Source organism: Condylura cristata, unplaced genomic scaffold (assembly GCF_000260355.1).
Source record: "Condylura cristata isolate star-nosed mole 26May11 unplaced genomic scaffold, ConCri1.0 scaffold00006, whole genome shotgun sequence".
NCBI lineage: Eukaryota > Metazoa > Chordata > Mammalia > Eulipotyphla > Talpidae > Condylura > Condylura cristata.
The window spans coordinates 66,620,131-66,637,763 of NW_004567107.1; positions in this window are offsets into that span (position 1 = coordinate 66,620,131).

Here is a 17,633-nt window from a genome sequence, read left to right on the forward strand (position 1 = left end):
CTAACATTGCTATAAAAAAATAAGTCATCATGACTTAGGTCATAAAGCATGAAGTTGGGAGAAAAGATTTCCCTTGTGAACTTAAAGTTTATTGCTGGCTGACGATCTCCACATAAGTGGTTTAGAAGTTTCCCACTGTTGCTGAAATAGTAAGTCATGCAAAGATGTGCAGAAGACTGGATATTTATTTTTTATTCTAAAATAGGTTCTTTTTGCCACTTTTGACCTTAAATGGAGTGTCTATCCTCCAATTTTTGGATTCTCTTGTGCCACTGCAGCAACATGCTACAAAGCTTCACTCTATCATATTGATTTAAACATATGTGATTTAGGCAATCTTTGTAAGGAGTATTTCTGTTTTTTCTTTTTACATATTAGTCCCTTGATTTATATTTCATGCAGGCTAGTTAAAATTTTACTTTCATAATATAACTAAAACAATTTAAAGTAATAGCCAACTTTTCCCAGAAAGATTATCCACATTTTGGAAAAGATTCTAAGACAACTTTTCTGAGCCAAAACTCTATTTGATTATTCTTTTCAACTTTTTCTCTCATCTCCAACCCTCTTGGCCCCTAGTCTGTCTCCTCCCTCTTAGCCTCAGACATTTCAGTTTGCATATCAATGTGCAATCCTTTATGACTACTTTTTGTCATTTCATCCATTCAGTTTTCTTATAAATATGTATATATGCATATATAGGTAGATAGATAGATAGATAGATAGATATATGGATTCACCAAATATTTGTTTTTATATTTCTCACTTATCTACACATAATTCCCTTAGTTCCTGTAGCAGCATTTCATCCTTCTTATAACAACTTTAGTACAGTTCCACATCTTCATCCTGCCTCAGTGGGCTTTTCTATTCCTTTCTATATATTCTCTATATCCTTTCTTCCAGGGCCCCTATGTTTTAATACGTGCCTATCTTCAAAAATGCTAGGAAATGATGAGAATTGCATGCGGGCCTGTAGGGGCAGAGCGGCTCTCCAGGAAAAGCCAGTTGGACCATGACACATGGAATCATTTTTCTTAGAGTCTGCGTGACAACAAGATGACCTCAGATTCTTAGAGAACAATTTTTATCTCATCTGACAAGTTTATATGTTGATGAGATTATTGTCAATCTGTCCCTGGGGCCTTACACTAGATTTGGACTTGGCTTGTTTGGTCTCGGCACTGCCTCAAGAATATAACAGTAGATTAGTGCCTGGACATGGTGGTCGGTCATTCAAGGGACACCGCAGAACGTCTTCCCGAAGGGGTTTGCATGCTATCCAGGGCATTTCAGCATTTAAGGAGATGCTGCCTGTGTCCCCTGGGCTGTTCTGTCTCTTGATCTAATTGTAAACGGGCCTCTGGCAGCTCTTTGAGACCTGGTTTACTGGTCTTCTCCTAGTTGCCTACCTTCTGGTAACTGCTTTTGTTCCTCCTTTTTATCTTATTTTTACCTGCCTCCCCCTTTGCCCTTTCTTTTCCAAGTTTCTCCTTCCTTGGTCTTCTACTTAAAAAAAAAAAAAAGTCATTTTCTCACACTGGAGATAAATGACAAAAAGTAGGAGAGGGAGAGGAGAGAGAAACATCATTAAAGCAGGGCCGGGCCGTGATTGTGGAGACCCAGGACTGAGGTGCCTGTGATGCAGTGAATTCCCTCAAGCCCAGTGTGACTCTTGTTGCTGCCACCTGGTCTACACATCAGTACCCCAATTCGATTCATGGGTCACACCCCTGGGAATTTTAATTCAGGAATTCTCTGGTGGTGCTGAGAACCTCATTTCTAAAATCATTTTTTTTAAGAATTATTTATTTATGCTTACAGAACTGGGTACAGGCCAGAGGTGTGGTGAGTGAAAGGATTCACCAGAGCAGGGAACAGAACAGGAGAATGACAAAGTACACTGCTGCGGAGAGCAGCAGGGGGGTCAGAGGAGGTCTGTCACGCCATGTGGGTCAGCTCCCTGGCGGGAGATCGAACTTGTGCTTTGGAGAGTTTCATAATATGGTGCTTTGCCCCGTTACGTCATCAGGAAGAGCCCTCTAAAATAAATTTTTAAGGAATATTTTGATTCACCACCACTTTTGCACTGAAAAACAATGCAAATGACACTGAAAACATTTTGTTGAATACAATCCTGACCCTTCTCCTGTGCTACAGGAGAACCCTTCTTCCCCCCTCACCCCCCCAGGGGTGTAGCTTGTGTCCATACAAAGTAAGGTAGACACCTAATGATACAAGACGTCTTTTTTAGAGCAGACTAAACCAGAAGAAAAAAAAAAGGCTAGACCTACATAGCATGGGGGCTCGACATTAGGTCAGATCTGAGACCAATTGTCTATACTGCCTGGGCATGCCCATGGATAAAAGGAGCTTTGTAAAGATACTGCTCAAATGAAGACCCTTGGCTCTGTCCCAAGGATGGAGGCAGGTGGCCACAAGAACCCACTGTTGTCAAGCAGGACTGTGAGCCCAATGTGGCTAAACCATCCCAATTTTGAAGAAGCGCTTATATAAAAATGTCCAGCTTTCTAATGTTGGCAAAAAAGTAAAAAAAAAAAGGCAGGAGGTTTATAAAATTTTTACTTATATTTGCATTCAGCCTTCAGTCTGGTGATTTGCAACCTTTGACTTAGGCTGCTTGCTGAATGTTTTTCTGAAAATTATACTTTTTTGCTTTCATTGAATTTATATTTATCAAACATTATATCAGCTAAGATTAATTTAATCTGCTACTAAGATAAGTTAAAATGAGCGTGGCTTAAAAATAATAAAGGCCCTTCCTGGTGGCATAACACGTTAAGGCGCAGCACTACGAAGCTAAAGCCATTTCAGCATGAGTAGATCCCCCCACCTGGAGGTGACCCATGTGGTGCAACAGACCTCTCCTGACCTGCTTGCTGTTCCCCTCAGCAGTACACTTCATTGGTATACCTGTTCTGCTCCCCACTCTGTCTCTGCACCTCTGGTCTGTATCCCAGTTCTATATGCATAAATAAATAAATCTTTAACAACAATAATAATAAAAGTGCAATTTTCTTTCACATTAAAAATGTTCAAGGGTAGCTGCCCAGTGTGGCACAACAATGGCTATACGATTCTGTCTTCCTACGGCACATTCTACATTCCTGCATGCCTCCCTCCTCCATGGCTTGTACTCTTCAAAGCCAATCATGGTTCTAAGATGATTGCCAGTGTTTCAACAATCATGTATAAATTCTGAACACTAAGACAAAAGAATGAGAGAGTAAACAAAGTTTCCTAAAGGTCCAAAATATCCTAAAGTATCTGCTTCCACATTGACCACATCTATGTGGAAGGGAGGATAGGACACAGTTTTTAAATCAAGCATAATGATAGGCACAATGATGCGCAAAAGGAGAACAACAATTGTATTCTCTCCCATGAGCACTATTATATCAAGAACACTGAAATTCAAAGGTGAATAATCAAAAGGCCTATCTTTAAGAAACAAGTCAACTAAAATAGAATCCATGCTGTATCATAGTTGCATATAGAAAACTAAGCATGATCCTGATAATATAAACAGAGTGTTATAAAAACACAGATTAATGTCCTTGTTTGAAGGAGGCACCCTGCAAGGCTAACTTTATTTATTTATTTTTTAATTGTAGGATTTTATATATTTTTTACTTATATATTTTACATCTTTTCTCATCATTTTTTAAAACAATGTTTGCTTTCTTTTCTCAGGTGTTCCCACAGAATTTCTACCACTATTTCACCTGTGCACCACACCATAATGCCTTGTGTTCTTCTATCCCTTGTTTTGATCCTTCACCTTCTCCCCTCCCCTGCTGAGTGTCTCTCATTTATAGTTGTCTGTTTATTTTGTTATGATTATTATTTTTCCCCTAATGTCTTATTTTCCCCCTATATTCCTCCTATAAGTGAAACCATCCACTATTTTCCTTTTTTCTTCTGTCTTATTTCACTAAGCACAATCCATTCTAGCTTCAAACATGTTGCTGGGAATGACATTAATTTATCTTTTTTGCTTGATGAATAGTATTCCATTGTGTATCTATGCCACATCTTCTTGAACCAGTTATCTCTTTTGGGGCAATAGGGCTATTTCCAAGTCTTACCTACTATAAATAGTGCTAACATATACATAGGGGTACAGTGTTAGTGTCTTTGTGTCCTTTGGGTATATCCCTAGGAGTGGAATTGCTGGGTCATATGGTAGCTCTATTTTCAGTAGGTTAAGGATCCTCCATCCAGCTTTCCCTAGTGGTTGGACCAGTTTGCATTCCCACCTACAGTGTAAGAGAGTTTCCTTTTCACCAATATTTGCTTTTGTTGAGTTTTTTAGTGTGTGTTATTCTTACTGGTATAAGGCCATTTCTCATTATGGTTTTGATTTGCATTTCTCTGATTATGAAGTATGTTGAACATGTTTCATATGCCTGTTGGCCATTCCTGCAAGACTAACTTTAAAGCAATGACATTGCAGCTGGGGAGATGTTATTCCAGCCACTTGCCTGTTGATCTCATTTCTTGAAAGTGCCATGGAGAGTTTTTGTTTTAATTAAAACTTTACCTAGAGGAGAAGAAATTAAAAGATTCTTACAGTCACTTAGAAAGTGACTAGGAAAAGTGACCATCTCATTTGCATGGATATAGAAGCTTATGTAAGACAGATGAGTGCCAGTTCTACATCAGTTGCCCAATATACATCATAAATTGTAGACCATGAACTTTCTCAAAGACAATCTTTATGTAGAAAGAAGAATATTTCTAGAAGTCCCAAGAAGATGATTTTGAGCTTCTCCAAGTAAGAAATCATGTGTCTGAATCATTTCTGTGTCACTAGTACTTGACAAAGAATAAAGCCTTAATAAATAATTGATGAAGGAATGTTTATTCCTTTCTTTAAGTGTTTATTACAGCTGCCAGCTTTGGGGTAAAGATAGCATTTTCCATTAGTGATGAATGAGACTTCAGGAATTCTAGAACATGGTAGTAGCTATCTTGGGACCAAGGACATTGTAAGGATAAATCAAAAGCCAGAGTAAGGCAGCCTAAAAACAGAGGTAAAACAATTCCTGGCAATATTGTTGAGCATTTGAATTGAGATTATCTTAAAGTCAGAAGATAAATGTGACTTATTAAACATATTGGTTTATTTTCTTTCGGCTTTATAATTGCATATTTTAAAACTTCATTAAAGGAAGTTATATAACAAATAACTGTATCCGCAACTTACTTCCGTGTGCATATTTGTAAGAAGCCAAATATTGTTTGTGGGGAGCTCTTTTGCAGTATCATTTGATCTTTTGCAGTCTTTTCTTGTACTATTCCATTTTATTACCTTATCAAAGTTCTCATTAGCCTGATTTTCATTATTGCCATCCAGATGTGACATTTGTTGTTACCAGGTTGTTAGTTACAGTAAGTTTAAGTTGCTGTGGGAAAAAAAAACAAAAACAAAAAACACAAACTTCATTGATTGCAAGAATATGCACCTTAATTTCTTTGCTACTTGGCTCCAGTGTGACCATACCAGGCAAGAGGAGCCCCGTTGTTCCCGAGAGTCCTCACAGATCACAGCCCCTCCCTTCCTGTAACTGTATCCCCAGGACGATAATCACCTGCTCGGTAGAATCTAGGTCACTACCACTTTCAATTTCCAGCTGGTGGTAAAAAGGGGGCTTAAAAGGGGCTCACCTTTGTCTGAATTGAGCTGCATACATAGCACACATCCCTCTCCATTGCGTTCCCCTGGGGAGATGTAGGCACAGGGTCCACAACACTTCGTGGAACATGGGAAATATGGCGAAGGATCACCTGGCTCTCACAGGCCTATCAAATGTTCCATGACAATGGAGGGAAGGAAGAGAGTATTTAATGGAGTCTGGCAGTCTATGCTTTTGTGCTATAGGTTATGCTTTATCCCATAACCTTAATCACTACTGAATTCAGTTTGCTGTATTTTATTGACTTTGTTCAAGATTACTGAAATCAGTCTAGAATTGTCTTTTCTTGTACTGTTCCATCATGCTACCTCATCAAAGTTCTCATTAGCCTGATAAAGTTGTCTTTTTAGATCTAAACTGCAAAATTCTTTGTATAAGATGGGGAAAGCTTTACCTTGAATTAAAAAAAAAAATGCCAGAGAAATTGGTCATCTGCTTTTGGCAGATAATAGTTTGATTCTTTATTCAACTTCTTGAGTTCAATCAAGTAATTTACTTTCAATATTCTTTTTCAAGAATAAATTGCATTTATAGCTACAGTTTTACTGCTACATATGATTTTTGTTGCAATCCACAAATCTTAACATATGTGACTTATATTAATCACAGTTCCATGATTATTTTTTTCTTTCCACTATGTAGTAGGTGGAATAAACGTTCACAAAAAGATATCCATGTCCTCATTCTTGAAAACCATGTGCTGTAGCAAAATAACACTTTGCAGGTGTGACTGTCAAGAATCTTGGATATCCAGGAGGGTCCTAAGTCCTGTTTCATGTCTTGGCAGGTAGAAGTTGAGAGAGATTTCATGCCAACAGAAGAGGGACAGGCAGAGTGACCACTGGAGCAGAGACTTGAATGATACAGACACAAATCAAGGAATTAAGATCTATCACAAACTAGAAAATACAGGAACAAATTCTCTCTCAGAGCATTTCTACAGAGCATGGATCTGAAAACAACTTGATTTGAGTCCAGTGGTACTGATTTCAGACTTCTTGTCCCCAGACCCAGAACTGTAAGAAAATAGATTTCTGTTCTATTAAGCTACCAAATTTGGTAATTTGTTACAGCAATCATAGGAAGCCAATACACTCATAAATTATTTAGAAGTACATTTTTTTCTTTGCCTTTATATGTATGTATTTTTATTATCCTTGTTGTTGGTTTCTAGTTTAATTAGAAAATTCTTATTCATAATATAATACTGTCATTTAAAGTGTGCAGATAATTTGTCAGCTATACATAATACATTTTTATAAATACATTATGTGTGTATATATATATTATGTGTACTTGAAAATTATACATTTTCTTCATTTGAGAGTTGTAAGATTGTCTCTATATTTATTAGAACAATGTTTTTATGTCTGTATTCATATTTTCTATAATCTTACTAATTCATGGTCTACTCAATCATTCATATAACTATGTATATTTACATGTGTGTGTATGTATACATATACCCCTGTTAGTGTGTGGATTAGCCAAATTTTCATTATACTCCTATGACCTTTTACTTTTATGTTTTGTATATATTTAGGTGCGTATAATCTCATGACTTCCATATTTCCTCTCTCTAAACCCCTGTGATTCTGGCTCTACACAATAGTCCATAACATGGGTTTAGTCTCCAAATAAGGGTGAATTGACTCAAATCTTGGTCAAGAAGATGGAGTTTATGTTGTAAACTTTAATTTTATACTTTTATAATCTTGAGTTCTATCCAGTATCTAATGTCAAGCAGTTAGCTGGCTCTAATTAGTGTGTGTGGGTATAGGTGAGTGTGTATGTGTGTTAATATTGCCCAGATCAAAATTCTGTCCAACTGGTGTATTCTGATGGATAGAGACATATTTGTATTATTCTTCCATTTGTGGTCATGACATATACAATTTTTGAACATCATTCCATTAATCTGTGTTTGGGAGAAACCTTCAGAGTCTCTTATTTGGAAGTAGGTAAGTCTAGTGAAATAGGTTGAGTTGAGTGATCTGCTCCATATAAAACTGAGGCAGAAATGTTAAGTAACTGTCTCAAGGTCACACAGGTCACAGCCACTTTAAGTTGATGGGCTGCAAAGGCTAAGGTCTTTTCTTTTACTCTGTTGCTCCCAAAAGAAGTTGAAGTCAGCAAAAGAACAGAAAGCCCTACCCCTTGGATCAGCATACCCTTGTCACATTTCCCAGCAGTCCCTCTGCCTCTTCCTGTTTGTAGTCCCATGATTCTGACTTGCTTCTTTGATGGACACAACCAGGTCAGGTTTGTATTCTTGCTGCCATCCTGAGGTTTCCTGATAATTCTTACTTTGCTGACTTTGTTTGAAGAGCAAACTTCCTGAGTGTCTGCCAGGGAGGATGCATCCTGTGGTGAATCAGAGCTCATTTGCGCCAACCCACCAGACATAGAGTGAACTCTGGTCCCAGAGTGGGTCTTTTAGAAACTCTCTGACTTGCAATGTCTGAATTTTTTTGAAAAATATTTGAAGGACTCTCACATGTAACCATATACATCATCAGAGAAAATTAATGCTCTCACAACTGGTTCTCCATCATTACTTCCCTCTAAGCTCAAAACTCAGAGAATTACAGTCATTTTCAATGAATGCATTCCTGTTTCCAGATCTTTTTGTTTAATGTATCTGCTGCCAAATTTGGACCAGAATTTTTTTTTCTTTCCCTTCCTCTTTGCTTCTTTTGCCCTCTATTGCAGTAGATAAGAAGTTGCTTATATTCTTTTCCCCTTCTTTATTGGCAGGATGCTACTAACCACATCGACTGAAAGAACAGTACTAAAAGTATTCCAAATACTAAGAAATACTGCAACTTTTATGAATGTAATCAGCAGATATAAATACAAATAAAGTAAATAACTGTTGACTTTAGGGATTACCGATCAGAACTTTTAGGGAATAATGATAATAAAATGTCTACATGTATTCACATTCACAGATAATACCATTGTAGACAACTCTATATTAGCTTTTCTCTTAAAAATATTATTTATTAATATAAATGATGATGATAATAATAATAATATAGTATTTATTATTATTTACATCACTGTTCATTTTTGTACAATGTTTGCTTTCTTTTCTCAGGAGTAATTCCCATAGTCTTTCCACCACCAATACCCATGTACCATTTCCACAGTCCTTTGTGTTCTTCCTGCCCTTATTTTTATCCCTTCCACCACCCCCTGCAGAATGTCTCTGATTTATAGTTGTCTGTCCATTTTTCTCCCTTGATCTTCTACATTCTTCCTATAAGTGAAACCATCTGATATTTTCCTTTATCCTTCTGACTTATTTCACTGAGCATAATCCCTTCTAGCTCCATGCATGTTGCTGAGAATGGCATTAATTTATCTTTTTTGATTGCTCAGAAGTATCCCATTGTGTAAATTTACCACATATTCTTGATTCAGTAATCTATTTTGGGGATTGGGTTGATTCAATGTCTTATTATAAATAGTGTTGCAATTAAAATAGGGATGAAGTGATTTTTTCCCTTTAGATAGATCCCTCAGAGAATTGCTGGGTCATGTGGTAGCTCCATTTTGAGGCCGGGAAACCTCCCACAGCTTTCCATAGTGGTTGGACTAGTTTCATTCCCATAAGCAGTGTGGGAATAAGCCCATTAAGCCCATTACCACATGCTCCTCAACATTTGTTGTTGCTAGTTTTTTTTGTTTTTTTGTTTTTTTGTTTTTTTTTTTATGTTCCATTCTTACTGGTGGAAGATGGTATCTCATTGTGGTTTTAATTTACATTTCCCTGATTATGAGGAATTGAACATTTTTTCATAGACTCTAGGCCAGTCGCATTTCCTTTATGGAGAAGTGTCTTTTAAGTTCTTCAGCCCGTTTCTTAAAAAAGATTTATTTATGCATACAGAACTGGGGTACAGGCCAGAGGTGCAGGGGCGATGAGAGGATTCACCAGAGAAAGAATGGGGAGCAGAACAGGCCGACTGACGAAGTACACTACTGAGGGGAGCAGCAGGCGGGCCAGGAGAGGTCTGCTGTGCCATGTGGATCACCTCCGGGGCAGGCGGGGGCAGGCAGGTATCAAACTCATGTGGAAGTAGCTTTAGCTTCTTAGTGCTGTGCTTTAACCCAATGCACCACCAGGGAGGGCCTGTTGTTCCAATTATAAAAGGGATGGTTTTTCTTGATTTCTTCTTCAGATTGATTGGTTGCGTACAGGAAGGCTACTGATTTTTATTTGTTGATTTTGTATACAGCTACTTCACTAAACTAGTTGATTAGTTTGATTCATTTTTCTGTGGAGGTTTTGGAGTTCTCTCTATATGCTAGCCTATCATCAGCAAATAATGATAATTTTGCTTCTTCTTTCCCTACTTGGATTCCTTGTATGTCTTTTTGTTGTCTATTGTTCTGGGTAGGACTTTTAGTGTTATATTTGAAAGCAGTGATGAGACTGGACCTCCTTGTCTTGGTTCAGATCTTAAGGGAAAGACTTTCAGTGTATCAGCACTGATAGTGATGTTGACTATGAGCTTGTCATATTTGCTTTTTCTGTTACAGTATGTGGCTTCTATCCTAAGAATTTCAAGGGTCTTTATCATAAATGGGTGTAGAACTTTGTCAAATGCTTTCTCAGCATCTACTGAATGATCATATGGTTTTTACGTTTCTTTTTGTTGATGTGTTGGATTGCATTAATTGATTTTTGTATATTGAACCATGCTTTTGTCCCTGGAATTATTGGATTTTTGCATCAGTGTTCATTAAAGAGCTAGGCCTGTAGTTTTTGCTTTTTGTGATGTCCTTGTTTGGTTTTGGTATTAGTATGATATTGGTTTCCTAAAACATATTTGGTAGTATTCCTTCCTTCTCAATTTTTGAAAGAGCTTTTGTAGGATAGGCACTAGTTCATTACTGAACATCTATAAGGATTCATTTGTAAAGCAATCTGGCAATCTGGTCCTGCACTTTCATTTTTGGGGAGAGTTTTTAATTATTGTTTCAATTTCACTGCTTATAATTGGTCTGTTTAGGTGTTTTATATCTTCTTTATGTAGCTTTAGATTATTGAAAATTTGTAGTAATTTGTCTATCTCTTCTAGATTGTTGAGCTTTTTTGCATGTAACTATACAAAGTAATTTCTTACTATTCTTTTTACTTCTGTTACAATTTCTCCTTTTTTATTTATGATCCTATGTATTTGTATTTTCTCCTTTTTTTTTCTTTTTTTCTTTTTGAGCCTGGCTAGAGATTTGTCTATTTTGTTCTTTTTTTTTTTCAAAGAAACAACTTTTGGTTTCATTGATCTTTTTTTTTTTTAAAAGATTCATTTATTTGTGCATACAGAACTGGGGTACAGGTCAGAGGTGCAGGAGCGGTGAGAGGATTCACCACAGACAGAGTAGGGAACAGAACAGGCCAACTGATGAAGTACATTGCTGAGGGGAGCAGCAGGCAAGTCAGGAGAGGTCTGCCACGCCATGTGGATCACCTCCGGGGCAGGCAGGGATTGAACTCATGCAGAAGTGGCTTTAGCTTCTTAGTGTTGTGCTTTAACCCGCTGCACCACCAGGGAGGGCCTTCATGGATCTTTTAGATTGTTTTATTAACTTCTATTTCATTTACTTCTAATTTGATTTTTATTATTTCCTTTTATCTACTGGCTTTGGGTTTTTTGTTGTTGTTCTTTTTCCAGATTTTTAAGTTGAGAGACTAAATTGTTTCTTTGAGTTCTTTCTTGTTTATTGATGTGAACCTGTACTGCTGTATATTTTCCTCTTATAACTGCTTTTATTGTGTCCTATATGTTCTGGAGGGCTGTGTCCTTATTATCATTCATCTCATGGTATTTTTTAATTTCTTCTTTGATCTCCTCACTGATCCAATGATCTTCCAGTGGTGTGGGTTTCAATCTTCATGAGGTAGGAGGATTCTTTGTTTTATTTTTTTCATGGCTTATTTCTAGTTTGGTGTCTTTGTGGTCTGAGAAGATAATTTGTATGATTTGTGTATCTGTTGATATTTGTCTTGTGTCAAAGTATGTGATAAATCCTGGAGAGTGATACCTGTGAACACAAGAAAAATGTGTACCTGATTTTTTTTTTGAGTGCAGTGTTCTATAGATGTCTATTCAGTCTTTGATGTTATGTCCTTGTTTAGAGCTTAAGTGTCCTTGTTTATCTTTCTTCTCGTTGATCTATTCATTGGTAAGAGAGGTGCATTTCAGTCTCCCTATACATATGTATAGAAGATACATATGTATCTTCTATAATATCTGTTTTCAGAGATAGTAATAATTATCTAATCTATTTGGTGCTCCTTCATTTGTTGTGCACATGTTGATGAGTGTTGTCTTCTTGATGTAATGTCCTTTTAATCATAATGTAGTGCCTATCTATATGTCTTTTTAATTTTTTTATTTTGAAGTCTATTTTATGAGATATAAGGAATTACTGTTCCTGCCTTCTTTTTTGGTCCATTTGCTTGTAGGATTTCTTTGTATCCTTTTATCTTCAACCTTTGTTTATCTTTTGGAGTTAAGTGAGTTTCCAGGATGCAACAGAAGGTTGGGTTCTGTTTTTTAATCCAGTCTGCCATTCTGTTTTTACTGATTTTAGTCCATTTACAGTTAATATTAATATGTTGACAGTTGTATTTGCCATTTTGCTTGTCATTTTCTGATTTTATTCCTTGTCTTATTCTGTTCTTATTCATCCCTCTTTTGACTTTGGCTTTCAGACTACTTGTAGTATTTTTTTGATTATGTGTTTAGCTGTAATGAATTTCTATAGATACTGTTTGTCTGAGAAGGTCCTTACTTTTCCTTGATATAAAGAAGAACTTTGCAGTACAGAGTGTTCTTGTTTGCTATTTGTTATCTTGGAGTTTGTTGACTATGTCACTCTATTCTCTTCTTGCCCACAGTGTTTCATTGGAGAAGCCTATTGTCAGTCTGATTGTTTTCCCTTTATAAGTTATCAATTTCTCCCTCTTGCCAGCTTCATATTTTTTCCTTGTCTTAGACTCTTGAAGGCTTTACTATTATGTGTCTTGCTGTGGTTTTTCTTTCATTGTGGTAATTCAGTGTTGCTTCTTGTATGTCTACTTTCATCTCTTTTGCAATTTTTGGGATGTTCTCTTCGATTGTTTCATTGAATAGATTTTTGATTCCTTGGATTCTTTCTTAACTTTCTGGGATTCCTATAACTCTTATGTTTCCTTTCCTCACAGTATCAGATAGCTCTCAAAGTGTTTCTTCATGCATTTCCCATAGTATTTCTCTTTCCTTTTCTTCTTTGGTTCTTTTTAATCTATGTATCCTAAAGATACTGATTCTTTTTCCATTTCATCAATTCTGTTTGGATTGCTTTTTTCCAGAGTTCTTTAGTTCCTCCATTGATCTTTTGATTGCCTTCATTTCTTTTACTTCCTTCTTTATGGACTCTATTTCTTTCTTCTGGTCGTTTATTATTTTTCTCATCATCTTTTTCCTTTTCTTCTTTCAATTTTTTAATGAAGGCAACTTCAAGTTCTCTGTCAGGCAGATAGAGGAGTTCTTCCATGTCACTGTTGTTGATTTCTGGTTGCTGATTTTCTTTTTGTGGAGAGGATTTTCTCCTGCCCAAGAGCTTGCTTGGTTTTTGTATTTTTCTTTATCTCTGGTTTTTGTTTCCTGTGTAAGGGTTCTGTGCTGCTGGTACTGGCAGGCATCTCTTTGGGGGTGATCCTTCAGGAATATCCTCCCTGTCTTGCCACAATGGCACCAGCTATTTGTTTTCTGGGTGCACGCAGTTGACCTTGGTGGTGAAACACCTTATCTTCTCCAAATTGTGCATGGGCACCGGGCCTGAGTTATGCACATGTTCTACTTTACTTCCATCTGAGGGACCTGACTTCACTTTGTTTTTCAGTGACCACCTGGTGTCCCAACCCTGCAATCCCTGCCTTGTAATAATGTTTGTTTTCCTGGCACCATGGAGGACATTGGCAGGGAGAAGCATGTTCTCTATAGTAGCTTTTCAATTCACTATTGGTTGAACCTGGGGGATAATGAGAACTGACTCTATGGAGTTTGTGAAGACTATGTTCTACCTGAGGACAAGAAGAAAAAAGGAGAAGGGCAGCTGAGACAGAGGACCCGGCAACTGGGAGATGTGGTTCTGAGTAGCACATGACCCTACATGCACTGGTTCTCCCTATTTATGAAAGTCAGTGGCTGCTAGAGTCCCATCCAACTCCAAAATTCTAGTTTCCCAAAGAAATTCTCAAATAACACGTTTTCCCAGTCTTATTAATGTTGTTAAATTGCAAGGCAAAAGAAAGAGTAAAGAAGGAACCAGAGCAAACAGTTGTTGCTCAAATTATCAGAAGCACTATAGGTACGTAAAAGTGTTTTCAACTGTAGGCTCCACCAAACATGAATACCCAGACAAGGTCATCTCTTTTCCTTTGACTTTGATGTCATGAACATAAGAGGACTATAAATGTTGCAGGGGCTTGTAAAATTTAGTTGATAACTATTGAGCTGTCTTCAGTATACTTAGAACTTATCCATTACTGGCTTTCTAAGACTTCACTTCCTGGTCTTTTTTTCAGAAGAAACCATAAAAAGCTTCTATTTTATAAACTCTTTCAAAATATAGATTTTTCCTGAAGCATCTGTGAATCTGTACCTTTTATCATCTCTGGAGTTTTCTGGTGACGTCTTTGAGGACCTGAAAGTTTCTGGGGCAGAACTACTAATCAAACTACAAATCAAAGGCTCACTTGACATCAAAATATAGTTTGGAAATTTTGGTGTTTTTTTCAGACCTGTGACCTCTGATTTTAAGGAAAGTCAAGTTTTTTTGTTTTTTTATTAAGAAGTTGTATTCTATTTGAAAACATAGCTAGATTGATTTGCTACATAAGTATTCCAAGACATCTGCGGAAAGAGAACTATTTTTGAAAATCAGTCTCACTGGGGACCTCTTCCCTATCTCAAAGCAAGTTTGCAGATAGCATAGGACACCTACATACCATCCTGTTAGGGTCTGAGAACTCGATTACCGCGAAAGACAGAGCGTCACGCAAGAATGCAATTCGCAAAGTAGAGTTTATTGGGCTGGCTAGCCAGGGTCAAGTCATTCCCTGCCGGACACGCAGGTTCAGGCAAGACCCCGACCAAAGGAAAGTCAGGGAATATATTGGCCTAGTTGGCCGTTACATACATCAGAGCCCGCGCAGATTCAACTTTAGCAAATGGATTCAAGGATTAACAGACATCACAGCCTGGGTCACAGTTCAACCACCCAATGACAGGTTTCCAGGAATAGATGTCTCATTTCCTGGTATTCCAGATCCAATCAGCCTGGGCCACACCACTCCCATCATCCAATCAACCCCAAATGCACATTGTCCCTCCTCAACCCATCCTGCACTCCGGGGGGGGGGGGGCAGGGGGTTGGGGGGTGCCCGCCCAGGCCAGTCCAGGCCTGCATCAGCCACCCCCTCCATTCCTTCACATCCGAGCCTTCTCTGCCTGCTGTAGCAAACCATCCTGCATCGCTGGCACAACGACCTGTCAGGGGCACTCCAGATTTCTGCAGAATGACCTCTGGGGTATAGGAAGCAGAAAAGAGTTTCTCTTAAAAATGCCAAATGAAAAACACAATGACAGCTTTGGATTCTTTCCAGGTCTCAGAAAAGAAGCACAGCAGAGAGTCACTTCTTTACAGGCACTTAAGAACAGAAAAATAGCAGCTACTAATGTTTCTCAAATCTTCCCACGAAGTTAGAAATAAACACATGGAAAAGAACATCTCTTACTTATGGAATTTGTAAGATATTAGAATCAAACTATGGTGAACTGAAGAAAATACTAAACAAGAAACCTGGGGCTAAATATAATTAATATTGTATTGCATGTTTAACAGATGTTAATGACATTGGTGATTATGTCCAAAGGTTTACAGACATTGAAACTAATATCATATGCTGACTACACTTCAATAAGATTATTTTTAAAAAGGAATAGGTGAAAAAAAAAAAAAAGAAGAAGAAACCAGGTGACCCCAGCAGCAGCCTGTAGGGGTAACAACAAATGAAACTCTCATGGCTGGGAGCCTTAAAACCTTCCATTATAGTAGAAGAGGAATGCCCACTTCTCAAGGTTCCTGTGAGAATAAAGTGAGATTGACTGAAATAAATACAGTTTTTGAAGATACTCTTTACCATACAAATATAAAATATATTAAGAAAGGGCCTGGGGGCACTGTCCTGCCAAGGACAGTCAATCATTCTTGGGTTTTGCATAATCTTTTCCAAAGCAGTATATGTCTTAAATGACCCAGTACTTTTTTTCTCTTTTGAGAAAACAATTGTGAGATTCCTTGCCATGTGAGGTGGTTTATGTGGACCATAACTCTCCTGAGTGTATAGGAACTGCAGGATGTCATTCAAATAATGTGTGGGGAAGAGATCCATGTGTTCTCCGGGGTTTATATCCAAGTATTTGGGTATCTAACCTGAGTAACAGGAGTCCAGGAGACTCCGTGCTTGTCTCAACTCTGCCCCTAAAAAAGCTTGAGAAACTATGAAAGACAAACCTTCTCTCCTCCTCTCTGAAATGAGAGGTTTGGGGGTCCACATAAAATATTAGTTTGCAAAAGCAGTTTTTCAAAATTACCTGCTCAGGGCCCTTCCTGGTAGTGCAGTGAGTTAAAGCACAGCTCTACAAAGCTAAAGTCATTTCAGCATGAGTTCAATCCCCACCTGCCCCAGAGGTGATCTACATGGCATGGAAGAACTCTCCTGACCTGCCCGCTGTTCCCTTCAGCGATGTACTTCATCAATCTGCCTGTTCTGCCCCCCACTCTGTCTCTGGTGAGTCCTCTCACCACCCCTGCCCCTCTGACCTGTACCCCAGTTCTGTAGGCATAAATAAATAAATCTTAAAAAAAAATTACCTGCTCATTTTAATTACTTGGTATTTCAGTTTCTAGGCTTTCCCTCATCTCCAGTCAGGGACTGGCTGCTGAGGAGGAGGAGGGCACTCTGCTGAAGCTCTTTTAATCACAAATACCTGGGTTCCCACAAGCACAGAGATCTTTTTACTTCTTCCTCAGTTTATTTTCCTTGTCTTGTGCTAATGTGATTGATCACATTCACTTAGGTCCTGAACCTAATTAACAGAATTGCATTTTCTCCCCATCTGGGTCACTGCTGCTGGGAGGTGGTGAGGTGGGGAAGCCAGGCCTGAGGCATCTTCCCCTGACCTGCTCCAGTGGCAAGAGCACATGTTCACAGGAACCAGCCAAAGCCCCCAAAACAGTGAGATTAAATTAATTTTCACATTTAAGAGACTCTTCTGCTTCCATCTGGATTAAAGTCCTTCTATTTGAGGATCCAGTCAAAGTTCATGGTTACAGAACATAACACCTATTTCTTCAGTCTTCACATGCATCAAGTTAAATAATGGCTTTCCGTTCTCATAAACATGGGCATTTTAGGAGTCTAAACTTGACTTTGAATGTGACATTGAGCTACACAGAGTTTGCATTTGCCAAACACTTGCAAATTATTTTCCCTTCACAAAAGCCTTTAAAATGTCAGCAGCCTGGGGCTGTTCTGTCACAGGACACCAGGAATTTACTGCCCAGACACACTAGTCCTTGGCCCTGAAAGGTGTGGCCCTCTAGGAAAAGTTCTCAGGAACTGTCTTGAGGAAGTACAAAGCCTTTCATTCTCTCCATGACTTTCATGAAAATCTTTTTATATTAAAAAGAAGTTCATGGGCCCTCCCTGGTGGCGCAGTGGTTAAAGCACAGCACTAAGAAGCTAAAGCCACTTCTGCATGAGTTTGATCCCTGCCTGCCCCGGAGGTGACCACATGGCATGGCAGACCTCTCCTGACCTGCCCGCTGCTCCCCTCATCAGTGTACTTC